Source organism: Macaca thibetana, chromosome 14 (genome assembly GCF_024542745.1).
Source record: "Macaca thibetana thibetana isolate TM-01 chromosome 14, ASM2454274v1, whole genome shotgun sequence".
NCBI classification, from domain to species: Eukaryota; Metazoa; Chordata; class Mammalia; order Primates; family Cercopithecidae; genus Macaca; species Macaca thibetana.
The window spans coordinates 113694201-113713765 of NC_065591.1; the positions used below are offsets into that span (position 1 = coordinate 113694201).

A 19565-nucleotide genomic window follows, 5' to 3' on the forward strand; every position below is an offset into this window, starting at 1 on the left:
AGGTAGTGATTTGAAAGAAATCAGTATAACAGATTAACTACAAATGTGATTCCAATTCTACTTAAGCCATTTCGAAGAATGGTAAAAGAAGAACATCTTACACGTTAGCGTATGAAGTTAAACATTAACTTTCAAATTATTTTTTAAGCAAACTCCAGACAAATTCTGTATTATAAAACAATGAACCCGTGTCATTTTTAATATTTTTTCAAAAATCCTAAACAAAATATTTGTGAATAGAAACTGGTAGAAAAAAATAATGCATAGTGACCAAGTGGAGTTTACTGAAGGAAGGTAACATTTGTTCAATATTAGGAAATTTTTTGATACATTTTATCATATTAATAGATTTAAGGAGAACAAAATCATATAAGTATGTTTATAGATGCTAAAAAACATAGTTTGACAAAATACCACAGAAAAACTGAGAATCATCCCCTCACCTTGCACCATGAACTAGCACCAAGTAACACAGAACAGCCGTTTATCACTAGAAATGAGGTAAAAGCATGCAAAGAAGCCTACCCTATGACACATATATGGGGATGGCTGAAACCTGCACATGGAATTGGACTGAGGAATGCCCACCTACATGCCCTGCGATGGAACAGAAGTCCAGAGCTGGAGGAATTTGAAGCCTATCACCTACAGAGGGTTATAACAGTAACTATAAAATTTAAACCCTGTTCAATTAATGACAAGATTGAAATAAAATCCCTCCACAGACACACACAAATGACCCAGCAGAAGGAGAGCTACAATGATTTCTGGACATAAATGCAATTTACCCTTATATTTATTGTTTTAAACATTTATGGTCAATTGATTTTCTACAAAGGTGCAAAGGCAATTTGGTGGAGAAATGACAACCTTTTTAACAAATGTTTCTGAAATATTCAATGAACCTTATGCAAACAAGCAAGCAATCAAGCAAACAAACGTGAAAGACATGTCACCAAAGAAGATATGCAAACGACAAACAAATGCATGAAAAGATGTTCAGCATTATCAGGACAACACAAATTAAAACCTCAATGAGATACCACTGCACATCTAAAGCAGACAAACAAAAAAGACTAACCATACAAAGTATTGGTGAGGATGTACAGGAATGACTAATCTCATACACTGGTCATGGGAATGTAAAATGGTATAGCCACTTTTTAAGACAGCTTTATGAATCAATCAACAAAAATGGTGGAATAAGTACCTCAAAAAATTTCCTTTTCCATAAAAGCAATTAAAAAATTGGCAGAAACTTCCAGACTCGATTTTTTCAGAACTCTAATAATTACTGAGTTTTGTAGCAACCCAGGGAGCATTTATTGAAAAACAGAATAGCTGAATTGTGGTAATAACAGTGAAACTCGTGGTATTTAATTTGCCTAATTTCTCCTCTCCTTTCTCCAATTCTGTGATAGCCTTGAAAAATAACAGCCTGCATTCTTAATGCAGCCTTCCAGACACTAGAAGGAACAGAATGAAGCCAAAACTCTTTCAAAACATCATGCACAAAGAATTGTCATTATTTAACCTGTCTGATGGTTTCCTAGAAGACCCTACTTACAAGGCTGCCAGTATCTTATTTAACATGGAGCTTATCCAATATGAAAAGCCTTTTTCCCAGGGAGCACTGGTTTAAAATAGTTTCTGGCTAGTGTTTTAACCTTGTGGCTACCTAATATGAGGGATATTGATTAGGGATGAGCAATAGAGTAAACAAAAGGCTCAAAAGGAAAAGCTGGAGTATGAGGAGCTAGCTACTTAAGCAGAAAGTAAAGGCTAAGAACAAGTTGTCAATTGTCTGGCTGAGTGTTGAATGTCTGCCTCAGCATACGCGCACATACAGCCTCTTGGCAAAGACTAGATTGATTGGTTCTTGGCTATGGTAGGCTGAATAATGGCCACCAACAATGCCTAAGTTCTCATCTTTGGAACCTGCGAATGTTGTCTTATATGGCAAAAGAAACTTATTGATGTCCTCAAGCTAAGGATACTGAGATGTGACACAAAAGGAGAAGGTAACATGAGGACTGAATCAAGATGCTACACTGCTGGCTTTCAAGATGGAGGAATGTCCCATCGACCAGGGAATGCAAAGAATAAAACTCTTGGAGCTGGAAATGGCAAGGAAGCAGATTCTCCCCTTGATCTTCTAGAGCACGTGCAGTCCTGTCAACACCTTAATGTCATCTCAGTGAACCTGGTTTGAGATTTCTGACATCCAGAACTATGAAAAAATAAATGTGTATTGTTTAAGACACCAAGCTTGTGGTAAATTTTTACAGAGCCATAGAAGCATTTCACAAGCATTTAAGAAAGTCTTTATTCAGTTGTTAGCTAACCACTAAGCTAGAGACTTCAGTGGGCACACATAACAAACAACACATACCTTAATCAGTAAACAAAAACAAAAATCCACAACTAAAACAAGCAAAAATGAGAAACCCTGAGGATCAGAGAGAATCTGATTTCCAGCACTGCCATATTCTATTATTTAAAATGTCCATTTTTCCATACAAAATTATGAGACATGGAAAAACAAGTAAGTATGGCCCATACTCAGGGATAAATGCAGTCAATAGAAACTGTACCTGGAGAAGCCCAGACCTGGAACTTAACAGACGTAGAATTTAGGTCAGTATCTTTAAAATGTTCAAAGAACAACAAAAAATTTAAATAGCTAAAGGAAAATACAAAAATTATGTCTCATGAAATAAAGAATATCAAGAAATATAGAAATGATTTTAAAAATAAAAATTCTGGTGTTGAAAAATATAGTAGCTAAAATTAAAAATTTACTAGAGGTAGTCAAGAGAAGGTTTGAGCAAGAATTCTTGAACCTGAAGATAAGTCAGTTAAGATTATCTAGGTTGTGATTTACTTGAAAAAGAATTCTGGAGGTTAGTTATTAAGCTAATCAGGGAGGCACCACAGATAGGCGAAGCCCAGTGCAAGGAAATCCAAAAAACAATACAAGAAGTGAAGGGAAAAATATTCAAGGAAACAGATAGCTTAAAGAAGAAAAAAAATAAAAAATTAAAGAAATTTTGGACATACTTTTAGAAATGCTAAATGCATTGTCAAAGTAACCACTGAGCTAAAGCCAGCTGGCCGGGTGCAGTGGCTCATGTCTGTAATCCCAGCACTTCGGGAGGCCGAGGCAGGCAGATCACAAGGTCAAGAGATTGACACCATCCTGGCCAACATGGTGAAACCCCATCCCTACTAAAAATACAAAAATTAGCTGGGCGTGGTGGTGCACGCATATAGTCCCAGCTACTTGGGAGGCTGAGGCAGGAAAATTGCTTGAACCCAGGAGGTGGAGGTTGCAGTGAGCTGAGATCACGCCACTACACTCCAGCCTGGCGACACAGTGAGATTCCTCCTCGAGAAAAGAAAAAAAAAAAAAAAGAAGAAGAAAAAAGAGATGCGAAATGCTCTGGAAAGTCTCAGAAGTAGAATTGAACAAGTAGAAGAAAGAAATTCAGAGCTCACAGACAGGGTCTTTGAATTACCCCTATCCAACTAAGACAAAGGAAAAAAAATAAGAAAATATGAACATCTCCTCCAAGAAGTCTGGCATTATGTTAAATGACCAAACCTAAGAATAATCAGTGTTCCTGAGGAAGAAGATAATTCTGAAAGCTTGGAAAACATATTTGGGGGAATAATTGAGGAAAACGTACCTAGCTTTGCTAGATACCTAGACATCCAAATACAAGAATCACAAAGAACATCTGGGAAATTCATCGCAAAAAGATCATTGCCTAGGTACATTGTCATCAGATTATCCAAAGTTAAGATGTAGGAAAGTATCTTAAGAGCATGACAGAAGCACCATGTAACCTATAAAGGAAAACCTATCAGATTAACTGCAGATTTCTCAGCAGAAACCCTACATGCTAGAAGAGATTGGGGCCTTACCTTCAGCCTCCTCAAACAAAACAATTATCAGCCAAGAATTTTGTATCCAGTGAAACTAAACATCATATATGAAGGAAAGATACAGTCTTTCTCAAACAAATGCCGCGAGAGTTTGCCATTACCAAGCCACCACTACAAGAACTGCTAAAAAGAGCTCTAAGTCTTGAAACAAATCCTGGAAACACATCAAAACAGAACCTCTTTAAAGCATTAATCACATAGGACCTACAAAACAAAACTACATGTCAAAAAGCAAAAGCAAAAAACAAAAACAAAGGACACAGGCAACAAAGAGCACAAGGAATGCAGTGGTACCTCACATTTCAATACTAACATTAAATGTAAATGGCTTAAACACCCCACTTAAAAGACACAGAACCACAAAATGGATAAGAACTAATCAACTATCTGCTGCCTTCAGAAAACTCACCTAGCACATAGGGACTCACATAAACTTAAAGAGTAGAAAAACGCATTTCATGCAAATGGACACCAAAAGCAAGCAGGAGTTGATATTCTTACATCAGACAAAACAAACTTTAAAGCAACAGCAGTTAAAAGAGACAAAGAGGAACATTATATAACAGTAAAAGGTCTTGTCTGACAGGAAAATACCACAATCCTACATGTATATGCACCTAACACTGGAGCTCCCAGATTTATAAAACAATTACAAATAGACCTAAGAAATGAGATAGACAGTAACACAAAAATAGTGGAGAACTTCAATATTCCACTGACAGCACTAGACAGGTCATCAAGACAGGAAGTCTATGAAGAAACAGTGGATTTAAACTACACCTTGGAACAAATGCTCTTAACAGATCAGAACATTTCATCCAACAACCTCAGAATACACATTCTATTTAACAGTGCATGGAATTTTCTCCAAGATAGATCATATGATAAGCCATAAAACGAGCCTCAATAAATTTAAAACTGAAATTATATCAAACACTCTATCAGACCACAGTGGAATAAAACTGGAAATCAACTCTAAAAGGAAAATTCAAAACCATGCAAATACATGGAAATTAAATAACCTGTTCCTGAATGAGTATTGGGTCAAAAATGAAATCAAAGCCAGGTGTGGTGGCTCATGCCTGTAATCCCAGCACTTTGGGAAGCCGGGGCAGGTGGATCACCTGACATCAGGAGTTTGAAAACAGCCTGACCAACATGGTGAAACCCCATCTCTACTAAAAATATAAAAACTAGCTGGGTGTGGTGGTAGGCACCTGTAATCCCAGCTACTCTGGAGGCTGAGACAGGAGAATTGCTTGAACCCAGGAGAAGGAGGTTGCAGTGAGCCGACACAGTGCCACTGCACTCTAGCCTTGGTGACAGAGTGAGACTCCATCTCAAAAAAAAAAAAAAAAAAAAAAAAGAAATCAAGACAGAAATTAAAAAATTATTCCAACTGAACAACTATAATGACACAACCTATCAAAACCTCTGGGATACAGCAAAAGCAGTGCTGAGAAGAAAGTTCATAGCCCTAAATGCATGCCTACCTCAAAAAGTCTGAAAGAGCACAAACTGACATTCTAAGGTCATACCTCAAGCAACTAGAGAAACAAGAACAAACCAAATCGAAACCCAGAAGAAGAAAGGAAATAACCAAGATCAGAGCAGAACTAAATGAAATTGAAATAAAAAAATACAAAAGATCAATGAAACAAAAAGCTGATTCTTTGAAACGATAAATAAAATTGATAGACCATTGGCAAGATTAACCAAGAAAAGAAGAGAAAAATCCAAATAACCTCACTAAGAAACGAAACAGGAGGTATTACAACTGACACCACTGAAATACACAAGATCATTCAAATCAAGAACTCAACCCCTTTTACAATAGCTGCCAAAACAACAACAATAAAAACCAAAAATACTTAGGAATATACCTAACCAGGCAGTCGAAAGACCTCTACAAGGAAAACCACAAAACACTACTGACAGAAATAATAGATGACACAAATAAATGGAAACACATCCCATGCTCATGGATGGGTAGAATCAATATTGTGAAAATGACCATACTGCCAAAAGCAATCTACAAATTCAACGCAATCCCCATCAAAATACCATCATCATTATTCACAATATTAGAAAAAACAATTCTAAAATTCATATGGAACCAAAAAAAGAGTCCACATAGCAGCTAAAGCAAGACTAAGCAAAAAGAACAAATCTGGAGACATCATACTACCCAATTTCAAACTATACTATAAGGTCGTAGTCACCAAAACAGCATGGAACTAGTATAAAAATATGCACATAGACCCAGGGAACAGAATAGAGAACCCAGAAATAAGCCCAAATGCTTACATCCAACTAATTTTTGATAAAGCAAACAAAAACATAAAGTGAGGAAAGGACACCCTTTTCAATAAATGGTACTGATAACTGGCAAGCCACATGTAGAAGAATGAAACTAGATCCTCATCTCTCACCTTATACAAAAATCAACTCAAGATTGATTAAGGACTTAAACCTGAGACTTAAAACTGTAAAAATTCTAGAAAATAACATTTGAAAAACCTTCTAGACATTGACTTAGGCAAGGATTTCATGACCAAGAACCCAAAAGCAAATGCAATAAAAACAAAGATAAAAAGCTGGAACCTAACTAAACTAAAGAGCTTTTGCACAGCAAAACGAACACTCAGCAGAGTAAACAGACAACCCACAGAAGATGGGAGAAAATCTTCACAATCTATACATCTGACAAAGGAATAATATTTAGAATCTACAATGAATTCAAACAAATCAGTAAGAAAAAAACAATCAATCCCTTCAAAAAGTGGGCTAAGGATATGAACAGAGAATTCTCAAAAGACGATATACAAATGGCCAACAAACATGTGAAAACATGCTCAGCATCATTAATGATCAGGTAAATGCAAATCTAAGCCACGATGTGGTTTTACTCCTGCAAGAATGGCCATAATCAAAAAATCAAAAAACCGTAGATGTTGGCGTGGATGCAGCGATCAGGGAACATTTCTCCACTGCTGATGGGAATGTAAACTAGTACAGCCACTATGGAAAAATGTATGGACATTCCTTAAAGAGCTAAAAGTAGAACTACCATTTGATCCAGCAATTCCACTACTGGGTATCTACCCAGAGGAAAATAAGTCATTATTCAAAAAGATACTTGCACATGCATGTTTATAGTAGCATGATTCTCAATTGCAAAGTTGTGGAACCAACCCAAATGCCCATCAATCAACAAGTGGATAAAGAAACTGTGATATATATATATATATTATGGAATACTATTCAGCCATAAAAAGGAATGAATTAACAGCTTTCCAGTGACCTGCATGAGATTGGAGGCTATTATTCTAAGTGAAGTAACTCAACAATGGAAAACCAAACATCGTATGTTCTAACTGATATGTGGGAGCTAAGCTATGAGGATGCAAAGGCATTAAAATGATACAATGGACTTTGGGGACTTGGGGGGAAGGGTGGGAGGGGACAAGGGATAAAAGACCACAAATATAGTGCAGTGTATACTGATGAGTGCACCAAAATCTCACAAATCACCACTAAAGAACTTACGTAACCAAATACCACCTGTACCCCAATAACTTCTGGAAAAAAATAATAAATAAATAATAAAATCAAACAGAGCAAACAAAAAAGATTATGTAGGTTGAATAAATAAAATAAAAAAGGATACAAAAAATACACAGAGCCTTAAGTGACCTGTGGGATATCATCAAGTACACCAAGATACATATAATGGGACTCTCAGAAGGACAGAAGAAGGCAGAAAATGCATTGTAAAACAGGAATATCCAGAAAGAATAAATAGTGGCTAAAATTTCCAAATTTGATGAGAAACATTAATCTACACATTCAAGAAGTTCAATAAACTCCAAGTAGGATAAAAAATAATTCACATCTAGATACATCATTATCATACTGTTGAATGTCAAAAACCATCTTGGAAGCAGCAAGAGAAAAGTGACTTACTGCTTACAAGCTATCCTCAATAAGCTGATCTCTTATTAGAAATCATGGAGGCTAGAAAGTAATGGAATAACATATTCAAAGGACTGAAAGATAAAAACAAACAAATAAAAACCCCCAAACCCTCTCAATCATAAATTCTATATCCAGAAAATATATTTTTCAAACATAAAGGAGAAATTAGAGCTTTTCAGGAAATAAACCAGAATTTATCACTAGCAGACATGCCATATGGGAAATATTAATGGGAATATTTCAGGCTGAAATGAAAGAACACTAGATAGAAATTAAAATCAATACGAAGAATTAAAGAATACTAATAAAGGTTTAACACATAGGTAAATATAAACAAGCAATATAAATGTATTTTGTTGTAACTCCTTTTTTTTCTTATCTGACTTTTTAAAAAGACAGTTACATAGAGCAAAAGTTGTAAATCTGTGTTTGTGGGCATACAATACATAAACATGTAAACTGTGACAATATAAGTTTTTGTACACTGTATTAGTCTGCTTGGGCTGCCATAACAGAATACCACAGACTGGCGACTTAAACAACAAAAATTTATTTTCTCACAGTCTAAGATCAAGATGCTGTCAGGGTTGGTTTCTGGTGAGCTCTCTTTTTCTGGTTTGTGGATGCTATCTTCTCACTGTGTCCTCGCATCGTCTTTCCTTTGTGCTAACACAATGAGAGAGACCATTCTGTGGTCTTGTCCTCTTCTTTAAGGGCTCAAGTTATATCAAATTAAAGCCCCACTCTTATGACCTCATTTAACTTTAATTACTCCTTAAAGATCCTGTCTCCAATTACAGTCACATTAGGGGTTAGGCCTTCAATATTTGAATTTGGGGGGATCATAATTCGGTGCATAATATATACTAATGAAAATAAGTTGCTATAAGCATACACTAGATTGTTATAAATTAAGATGTTAATCGAAATCCCAGGTCAGTAATTAAGAAAATAACTCAATATATATGGTAAAAGAAACAATAAGACAATTAAACTCACTAGAAAATAAATTTTTTAACACAAAAGAAGGCAGTATGAAGGAATTAAAAAACAAAAACATCATCAAACACATAGTAGACAAATAAAATGGCAGATATAAATCCTAATTATTAGTAATTCTACTAAATATAACTGGATTAAATGCTCCAATTAAAAAACAGAGATTGGTAGAATGGATTTTTAAAACAACCAAACTATATGCTGCCCACAAAAGAAACACTTAGATGCAGAGACACAAAGGGGTTTAATGTAAAAGGTCAGAAAATTATTATTATTATTATTATTTTTTTCCTTGGAGCTTGACCTAAGAATGAAGTTTGGTCTAAGGAAGAAAGCTTCTTGCCTAGTTTATTTACCTTTCTGGAAGAGCCATTGATGTGACCTCTCTCTGTCTTCTGTAGAAGTCTAGCCAGAGTCGGAGAGAGGGCACAGTATCCTCCTAACACCCAGCCAGCGTCGGGCTTCTGGAAGGGTTTTGGGTGGGGGAGTTGGGGAAGCCCTGAGCCCCTGACTTTCTCAGGCAAGCAGGTAAAGTCTGTGAATCACTTCACTTTGCCATTTAGTGTACCCACCTAACTACAGTATGTTCACCTGATAAGTAAGAATAATAAACAATCAGTATAGTTTGTAAAGTACTTCTCTAAATGAAATAATGCTAAAGGCCTCATACATGGTATCTCATTTAATTCACATAATGATCCTATGAAGTAGGTACTGTTATTATTATATGTATTTCTTTATGTGAACAAAGCAAGGCTCAGAGGAGAGGTCATTTGCCCAAAAGTTACAGTTAGCAAGTGGCAAACCTAGGGTTCAACCCAGGCAGACTAACTCTACAGTCACTCTCCAGTATTAGGGTTGACTGCAGTATGGAGTGGCTAGCTCTGTGTACACAAGGGGATCTTGGGACAGACAAGGACTCTGAATTAAATAGCTTTGAAGCCCACAAAAGAGCTATTAGACCTGATAAATTCAGTGAGGTTACAGGATGCAAGATCAATACACAAAAATTTGTTTTTTCATACATGTTTAAGGAGCAATCTAAAAATGAAATTAAGAAAATCATTCTGTTTATGACAGTATAAGAAGAATAAAATAAGAATAAATGTAACAAAATAAGTTTAAGGATTCCACACTGAAATCTATGAAACATTGTTGAAAAAGTTAAAGAGCAGCTAAAGAAATGAAGCCATGCCATGTTCATGGATTGGAAGACTTACTATTGTAAACACGGTAATACTCCCTAAATTAATCCTCAGCAATGTAAAGGAATGAAAATTGATGCAAGGGGCAATGCAGTCTGTGGTCGTATCACCCTGAATGTGCTCAATCTCATCTGTTACATGAAACAACAGACTTACTTCAAAATAATGATGTCAGTGAAAAGCAGCATTTTGTTAACAAGTGCATACTGAATTACTCTATTTATATAAAATTCTAGAAAATCTTTAGTGGCAGGGATCATGTCACTGGTTTCTTGAGGATGAGGGTCAGAGTGGAGAGGTGTTAGAGAGGGGAATTTTAACAGGTCAAGAAGAAGAAACTTTTAGGGCAATAGGTATATTTATTATTTGATTTTGGTGGTTTCATGAGTATGTATAGCTGTCAAAACTTATCAAATGGTGTACTTTTAATATGTGCAGTTCAATATTTTCAATTGTAGTTAATTAAGCTACTAAAATAATTAGAAAATAAATTTTCTAATTAAAAAATGGGCAAAAGATTTGAGCAGATGTTTCACCAAAGAGGAGATACAGGTGACAAATAAACACATAAAAAATTCTAAACCTCATTGGTCATTAGGAAAATTCAAATTAAAACCACAATGAAATATTACTATACACTTACAAAACTACAAAAAAAGACAAAGCAAAGTGCTGATAAGAATATAGAGCAACATGGATAGGAAGAATCAATATCATGAAAATGGTCATACTGCCCAAGGTAATTTATAAATTCAATGCCATCCCCATCAAGCCACCAATGACATTCTTCACATAATTGGAAAAAACTACTTTAAAGTTCATATGGAACCAAAAAAGAGCATGCATTACCGAGACAATCCTAAGTAAAAAGAACAAAGCTGGAGGCATCATGCTACCTGACTTCAAACTATATTACAAGGCTACAGTAACCAAAACAGCATGGTACTGGTACCAAAACAGAGATATAGACCAATGGAACAGAGCAGAGGCCTCAGAAATAATACCACACATCTACAACCATTTGATCTTTTACAAACCTGACAAAAACAAGAAATGGGGAAAGGATTCCCATTTAATAGATGGTGCTGGGAAAACTGGCTAGACATGTGTGGAAAGCTGAAACTGGATCCCTTCCTTACACCTTATACAAAAATTAATTCAAGATGGATTAAAGACTTAAATGTTAAACCTAAAACCATAAAAACCTAGAAGAAAACCTAGGCAATACCATTCAGGACATAGGCATGGGCAAGGACTTCATGTCTGAAACACTGAAAGCAATGGCAACAAAAGGCAAAATAGACAAATGGGATCTAATTAAACTAAAGAGTTTGTGCACAGCAAAAGAAACTACCATCAGAGTGAAAAGGCAACCTACAGAATGGGAGAATATTTTTGCAATCTACTCATCTGACAAAAGGCTAATATGCAGAATCTACAAAGAACTTAAACACATTTACAAGAAAAAAACAAACAACCCCATCAAAAAGTGGGTGAAGGATATGAACAGACACTTCTCAAAAGAAGACATTTATGCAGCCAACAGACACATGAAAGAATGCTCATCATCACTGGCCATCAGAGAAATGCAAATCAAAACCACAATGAGATACCATCTCACACCAGTTAGAATGGCAATCATTAAAAAGTCAGGAAACAACAGGTGATGGAGAGGATGTGGAGAAATAGGAACGCTTTTACACTGTTGGTGGCACTGTAAACTAGTTCAACCATTGTGGAAGACAGTGTGGTGATTCCTCAAGGGTCTAGAACTAGAAATACCATTTGACCCAGCCATCCCATTACTGGGTATATACCCAAACGATTATAAATCATGCTGCTATAAAGACACATGCACACTTACGTTTATTGTGGCACTATTCACAATAGCAAAGACTTGGAACCAACCCAAATGTCCATCAATGATAGACTGAATTAAGAAAATGTGGCACATATATACCATGGAATACTATGCAGCCATAAAAAAAGGATGAGTTCATGTGCTTTGTAGGGACATGGATGAAACTGGAAACCATCATTCTCAGCAAACTATCACAAGGACAGAAAACCAAACACCACATGTTCTCACTCATAGGTGGGAATTGAGCAATGAGAACACTTGGACATAGGAAGGGGGGGAACATCACACACTGGGGCCTGTCACGGAGTGGGGGGAGGGGGAAGGGATAGCATTAGGAGATATACCTAATGTAAATGTCGAGTTAATGGGTGCAGCACACCAACATGGCACATGTATACATATGTAACAAACCTGCACGTTGTGCACATGTACCCTAGAACTTAAAGTAAAAAAAAAAGAAAAGAATATAGAGCAACTGTAAGTTTCACACATCGTTGGTGTGGATGCAAAGTCATACAGCCGCTTGGGGAAATAGTTTGGCAAATTCTTATAAAGTTATACATGCACTTACCATACAATTCAGATTTTTACTCCCAGATATTTACCCCAAAGAAATGGAAACATAAGGCCACACAAACACATGTAGGTTGTTCATAGCAAACTGAAACCTAGATACATCCCAAATGCCTGTCAAATGGATGTTGGAGAAACAAACAATGGTATATCCATACAAGGGACTCCTCAACAATACAAAGAAACAACTACTGATGAATACAACAACATGGGTGCATCTCAAAAGCATGTTGCTAAAAGAAATAAGCAAGATACAAAAAGGTTACATGTTGTGTGATTCCACTCAATTTGGAAAAAACAAAACCATGGGTAAAAAGCAGCAAACCAGTGGTTGAGAGGGGTGGGGATGTTGGGAAAATTGGCTATAAAGGGCCCATGGAAAAATTTTGTGGTAATAAAAAATTCTGTATCTTAAATACATTTGTCAAAATCTCTGAGCACTGAATGTAAAAAAGCTGAATTTTACCATGTGAAAATTATCCTTCAATAAACCTGATGTTTTAAAGAATCCATGTCATCCTTGATTTTTAAAAACTCAATAAAATAGGGTTAAATAGATAAGTTCTTAACATGATAAAATATGTATATGTGAGCACTAAATAGAGTATCAGTCTTTATTGCAAAACCACAGGAGAATTCCTCCTAAAAACATAAAGAAGTTGCCCATAATCATCACTATTATTTAACATTATGGTAGAAGTACTAGTCAACACAATTGGAATAGAAAAAAATAGAGGTACTAAGTTGGAAACAACGTGGAAAACAAAATCAATGTTTAAAAATGCTTGGCAATACCCTGGAAATCCCAAGAGAATCAGTTGAATAAAAGTGTTAACAACAACAACAACCACAACCCAAAACCAGTGGGTATATGTAATCAATATGGATAAATCAACGGTTTTTATAAATATAAACAATAACCACTTGGAGTATAAGATAGAAGAAGGGATCTTATTTACAATAGCAACACAATAAGATAAAATCCCTTGAAAGAAAATTAACAGAGAAAGTCCAAGACATATTAAGAAAACTGTAAAATTAATTAAAGGTAGTAAAATTTAACAAACAGAAAGAAATGAATGTTCTAGATTGGGGGTACCCAACATTACAAAGATGTCAATTTCTCTAAACTAATTTATAAAATGAATATAATCCCAGTAAAATTATAAATATTTTTAAAAAGCTAAAGATAATTTTTTAAAATTAGGCAAAAATCAACAACAATATTTAGAGAAATTCTGAAAAAGAAAAACAAGGAAGAGTCCACTTGATTTCAAACATATTATAAATCCTTAATAATGAAAAGTGCATGGCACCAACTCATGAAGAAACCAATGTACTCATGGGGAAACAAAGAGAAAGTTTAGGAATAGAATCAAATATATACAACAAAAGTGGTATCTCAACTCAGAGAGAAAAAGAGAGTATACAATTAAAGTTGTTGAAACAATTGGATTCACATACCATACCTCAAAGCAGGATAAATTCCAAATGGGTCAAGATTTAAATATAAAACACGAAGCCATAAAAATCCTGAAAGAAAACATGGAAAGATTCCATTTGAGGCTTGGATAGGAAAAAGCCTATTTAAATATAACTCAAAATTCAAAATTTAAAAAAAATGTTATACTTGACTACATAAAATTAAAAGAAAATTTTAGCATGAAGGCATACCATTAAACAAAGATAAATATAAATGTTCAACTGAATTTAAATACTTGCAATGAATAGCAAGAAAAAGAGCTTATCTCCCAATATATAAAGAGCTCTTAGAGTTTGATAAAATCCAATATAAAAATGTGCAAACAATATAAAGGGCAATTCAAAGTATTTTTTAAATATGTGAAACTACTCATAGGTGAAATGCAATTTAAAAAGCTACATGAAGATACTATTTTTCACCTATCAGATGTTACATATCCAAAAGTATGATACAATCTGTTCCTGAGGCTACAGGGAAAGAGTCACTTTCATACATTGCTGCTGGGAATGTAAATTGTTAATAACCCCTAGGGAGGGCAATTTGGTAATATCTATTAAGATTACAAATGCATATACCCTTTGACCCAGCTATTTCACTTCTGGGAATGTATCCTAGAGTTATCCTAGGACACATGGAAAATGATATACATGAATTTCTATTGCAGCATTGTTAATAATAGCAGAAGATTGGAAGCAACCCAGAACTTCCATCAATAGGAGGCAGGTTTTTCATTTCATTAGCTGCTTTTATGGCTTCACAGTAGGAAGAAGAAAAAAAAAGAGCCTCTGCTCCTAAACCCAAACTGGAGCTGGCCTAAGCCATCTATGCCATTTCTCCTTCCCCTGGTCTACCCCTTTAGACCTTCCAAGGCAGTGAAGTCCCCCCAGGTGGGAGATGGCCTTGGGCCATCTCCAGGACATAAACTTAAGTTTGGGATGGACAGAAGAGGGAGCAATGCAAACTGCTCTATCCCCTGCTAATTACAAACTCCAACCTTCTCTGTACTGAAGTGACACTGAGGGAGAGAATAGGGTAGTGGGTGAACTTTCCCTAGGTATAGAATGAACCACTATTAATTGTCATTTTAATCTTGGTCATCATTTAATTAATTAGGGAAAGATATGAATAAGACTGCATAAGACTTACCTTTGCCTATTTCAGTGAAGTGGTCCCTTTTCCTAAAATTATACAACTAGGATGGTATTTTCCCCAGATACTAATGTTAATGAGTACTTTATGATACCACAAACAAGGCAATACTATTTATACTGACAGCTACCTAATCTCAGATAAAATATCTAGAAGATACAGTTTCCTATATCAGCTAGGTATAGGTGAAGTTGAGTGAAGTTGTCCAAACTGAGACTATAAAATGATGGAAAATACTAAAGTTAGATGTTCTCCTCCATTTTTGCATTGACCTACATTTCTTTTTAAGAATCACATGATTTTGGTCAAATGTGGTGTTGCCGATTTGTGGTTGTGGTTGTTTGTCTGTTTGCCTTGAGTTTGTTTTTTGGTAAATACAAATTCTTCAAAAGCTATTCAGAGAAAAAGAAGTGGAATCCTGCTGGACAGTAGACAGTAAGAATTCTGTGGGATGGTCCTGGTTAAATAGAAACCACTTTGTGTAAAAAGGCTCATTTTAAGTGGGTCAATCTGTATTAGTTGCACCACTTGAAACACTGAAGATACATTTTAGTGTATCTTGTGTTTGGGGACCTTTTGGGAACACACTATATTTATACTCTATTAAACTAGGTCAGCTTCTTTGTTGGGACAATCCCAGAGGGAGCTATACATTTCACCTGAAGATAGCACGAAGAGTTCTGGTATTTTACTGGTTTGTCTATCCTAATTCATGCTACTGAAGTCAAATCTAGTAATTTCCTATGTCCCAGTGAATAAACAGTGATTCCTTCATTTACAAATATTTATTTAGTGTCTAGCATGAGTGATTTGTTGTGCTAGGTGTGGGAAATATCAATTTCCGCTGTCAAGGAGACTGCTCTCTAAAAGGATGGTAAGACATATTCATGCATATCTACAGAAAGAACAGAAAGATAAGCTAGGCTTAAGGCTGCTGAGTTTGAGGTACAGGCATATTAACTAAGAGAAAGTGTCCTGTATAGACAGTTAGAAAGCGAGACACTCTAGAGAGGCTTACAGTACTAGACAGAACTTTGTTTAGTTTTCGGTGGTGGAAAACGAAGCTCTCTTTCTAGAAAAGAGGAGTCCTGATTCATTCATAGTGGTTTTTTTTTTCTGATGAAAACAAATATATAAACAAAATGTGATTTTTGATATTTTTCAGCACATTTTAACTTAAAAATGATTTTAAAGAATTTGTATAAGTAAAAATGTGTTATTTATGAGAACATCAAAACTATAGTGATGAATGAACATTTCCGGGTAGTAAATTATGGCTGCAGATGAAGGAAGTTACAGCCCACTGTTTCGTGTGGCGTCTAGTCTCATACATTCGGAGAATAATATTGAATTCTGGTTTTGTGTTCTAATTAGAGCACTAACAAGATAGGATTCATTAAAAGAAGACAAAGTGTCTAAAAATCAGGCTATAGAAAGTACAGCTAGATTGGAAGAATAAACTCTGTTTTATAGAAGTATAGGGTGACTATAATTAACAACGATTTATTATATATTTTCAAATAGCTAGAAAAGAGAATTCAGAATGTTCCCAACACAAAGAAACGATAAATGTTTGAGGTGATGGATATGCTGCTGATATGACCATGACACATTGTATACCTGTGTCAAACTATCACACTGTATGCCATAAATATGTATGATTGTTATTAATATGTATCAACTAAAAATAAAAGAAAAAAATTGCCATTCAAGGTACTACAAATTTTAAAAGAATGTCAATTCAAATGGGTTATTCACCTTTGAAAAGAGGTGACTATAGTTTATAATAATACATATTTCAAAATAGCTAGAAGACAATAATTGGAATGTTTTTAGCATAAAGACAAGATAAACATTTAATGTGATGGATATCCCAATTACACTGATTCGATCTTTACAAATTGCATGAATGTATCAAATTATCACATGTACCTGTCCCTTCCCCCAGCCAAAAAAAGAAAGAAAGAAAGAAAAGAGGAGGCTTAGAACCAGTGATAGCTATCTTCGAATAGTTGTGGTAGATCAGTATTTATTGTTATTCCAGAGACCAGAAATAGGAAAATCATAGGTGAAAGTTCCAAAAAAGCAATTTTCAGCTTATTATGTGGAATGACTAACTGACAATTACAGCTGTCCAAGAACAGGATAGGGCGTTTTGTTTATTTGTTAGCAACCTACACAGCAATTGAATGGCATTTGATTAGAGATGCTGAGATGCAATGCCTTTCAAACGTTAAGGTGCATTTGAGTCACCTGGGGTCCTATAAAATGTTGTTGGTCACCAAACATAGTTTGAGTACTAAATATATAGAGAATTTTCCTTCACTATGTAGACAATTTTGAATAAGAGAAATTTTAAATTCTCCCTCATCTCGAAAAGTCTATTATATTCTATTGTTTATTTGAGTCCCAATGCAAGGTATTTGCTGGACGCTGTGGAAATAAATGAAAGTCAGAGTCCCTGAGATAATGTAGCATATTTCAGAAACAAGAGAATGCATAGCACATTTGAAGAATATTGACTTGATGGACAGAAATGTTTCTGGTAGGAGAAGTGTTGTAGAAATAGGCTTAGAAGAGGCAGAGTTTCCATTTTAAATATAAAATTAAGTACTTCAGACATCATCCTGGGAGTAAAGGTATGCCAGTTCAGATTTGCCCTCTTCTATAAGGCAATATAAGTAATATACTCCCAGGATAGTGGCTTAAACACACAAATGTTTGTTTTTCCATGTAAATAAAAGAGGTACAGAATTAAGCTGTTCAGAGTTGTATGACAACTCTGTTCAGTCATCTTCATTGCGGTCTTCCATCCTCAAGATTATTTTAAGATTCAAGACAGCTACTGGAGCTCCAGCAATTTTATCCCATTCCAGGCTTGGGAAGGAAGATGAAGAAATTGCTTACTTCTTTTGAAGAAAACAACTCAAAAGACAACTGCTGCTTACATCTCACTGGCTAGAACTTGATCACATGACTGAATACAACTGCAAGGGAATCTGGGAAAGATTATTGTCACAGCTACGCACATTGTTCAGGGTTCTGTTTTTAAGGAACAATAAGTGGATTCTAGCAGTCTTTATCACAAATGGTAAGTCCATTGTTTCTGAATTGGAAGGGGACACTGGCAGAGGACTGTTTTTGAAAGATAAGTATGGAGGTAATACAAAGACTGAAAGTAAATGTTGGGAGATGTAGTCAAGATGACTCATTTCTAGAAATAAAGGAATTCCGGGGACGTTGGACTAAACAAGAGTAGTAAGAAATTAAGTAAAGAGAGGGAACTATAGAATGGCCTTTACAAAGTTATGATTGACAAGACTTGGTGACTTGACCTGGGTAGGAAAAGACAGGGAAGAACCTAGACTACCCAACAGGTTTACAACCTGGGTGACTTGGAAAAATGATGAAACCCATAGCAGAAAAAGAAATGGCACAAAGAAAGGCAACTTGCTGAGGAAGAAGATGAGTTTTGTTTTAGATATACTGAGTTTGCTGTGATGAGGGAACATCCCAGGGGACAGGCAGAAATGTCTACACACTTCATGGTTATACTATAAGACTATAAGACAGTGTATACTGCTCGGGTGATGGGTGCACCAAAATCTCACAAATCACCACTAAAATAACTTACTCATGTAACCAAACATCACCTGTTCCCCAATAGCCTATGGAAGTAATAAAAGAAAAAAGAAAGAAAGAAAGAAAGAAAGAAAGAAAGAAAGAAAGAAAGAAAGAAGGAAGGAAGGAAGGAAGGAAGGAAGGAAGGAAGGAAGGAAGGAAGGAAGGAAGGAAGGAAGGAAGGAGGGAAGGAAGAGAGAGAAACTTTAGCTTAGGAGACAATTGAGTGTGGAGGGGATGGCTTTTGAGGTTATTCACATATTCCACACTTCCACATAAGTGTCTAATAGTCATCTCACACTTTATGTTTCCAAATAGAACTCTCAGCCACCTTTACCACACTCTAGTTATTGAAGACCCAGAGAACGCCGGTCCGTTTTAATAATGATCTCAACCAAACACCAGTGCATAGGCAAATTCTCACTGAAAATGAGTTGGGATAATACTCTAAAGCCAAATATAAATTATTTGATATCATGTTCTCTTTGAGAATTTTCCTCTCTGAATTTTGAGTTATTTTCTATGATCGTCTTGGGATGCCTTCAAGTTCAATTTAGCCATCTGCTTAAAGGGAATGGTAACCCATAAAACCAAGGTGTCCCAGTTCAGCCAGCTTCCATAGCACTCTCCTCACAGATAGACTGAATTTTACCAACACCAATTCTATATGAATCTGTTCACTGGATTATACACAAAGTTTCGTATCTTTTCTCTGGGCTAAGAATCTGATTTTCCCTTGACAATATAT

At 35.5% G+C, this 19565-nt stretch overlaps 1 pseudogene; it reads left to right on the forward strand.

Moving 5' to 3' along the window:
- The first annotated feature begins 2026 nt into the window (after window positions 1-2026).
- LOC126936541 (uncharacterized) overlaps window positions 2027-19565 on the forward strand; it is a 44707-nt pseudogene continuing 27168 nt past the window's right edge.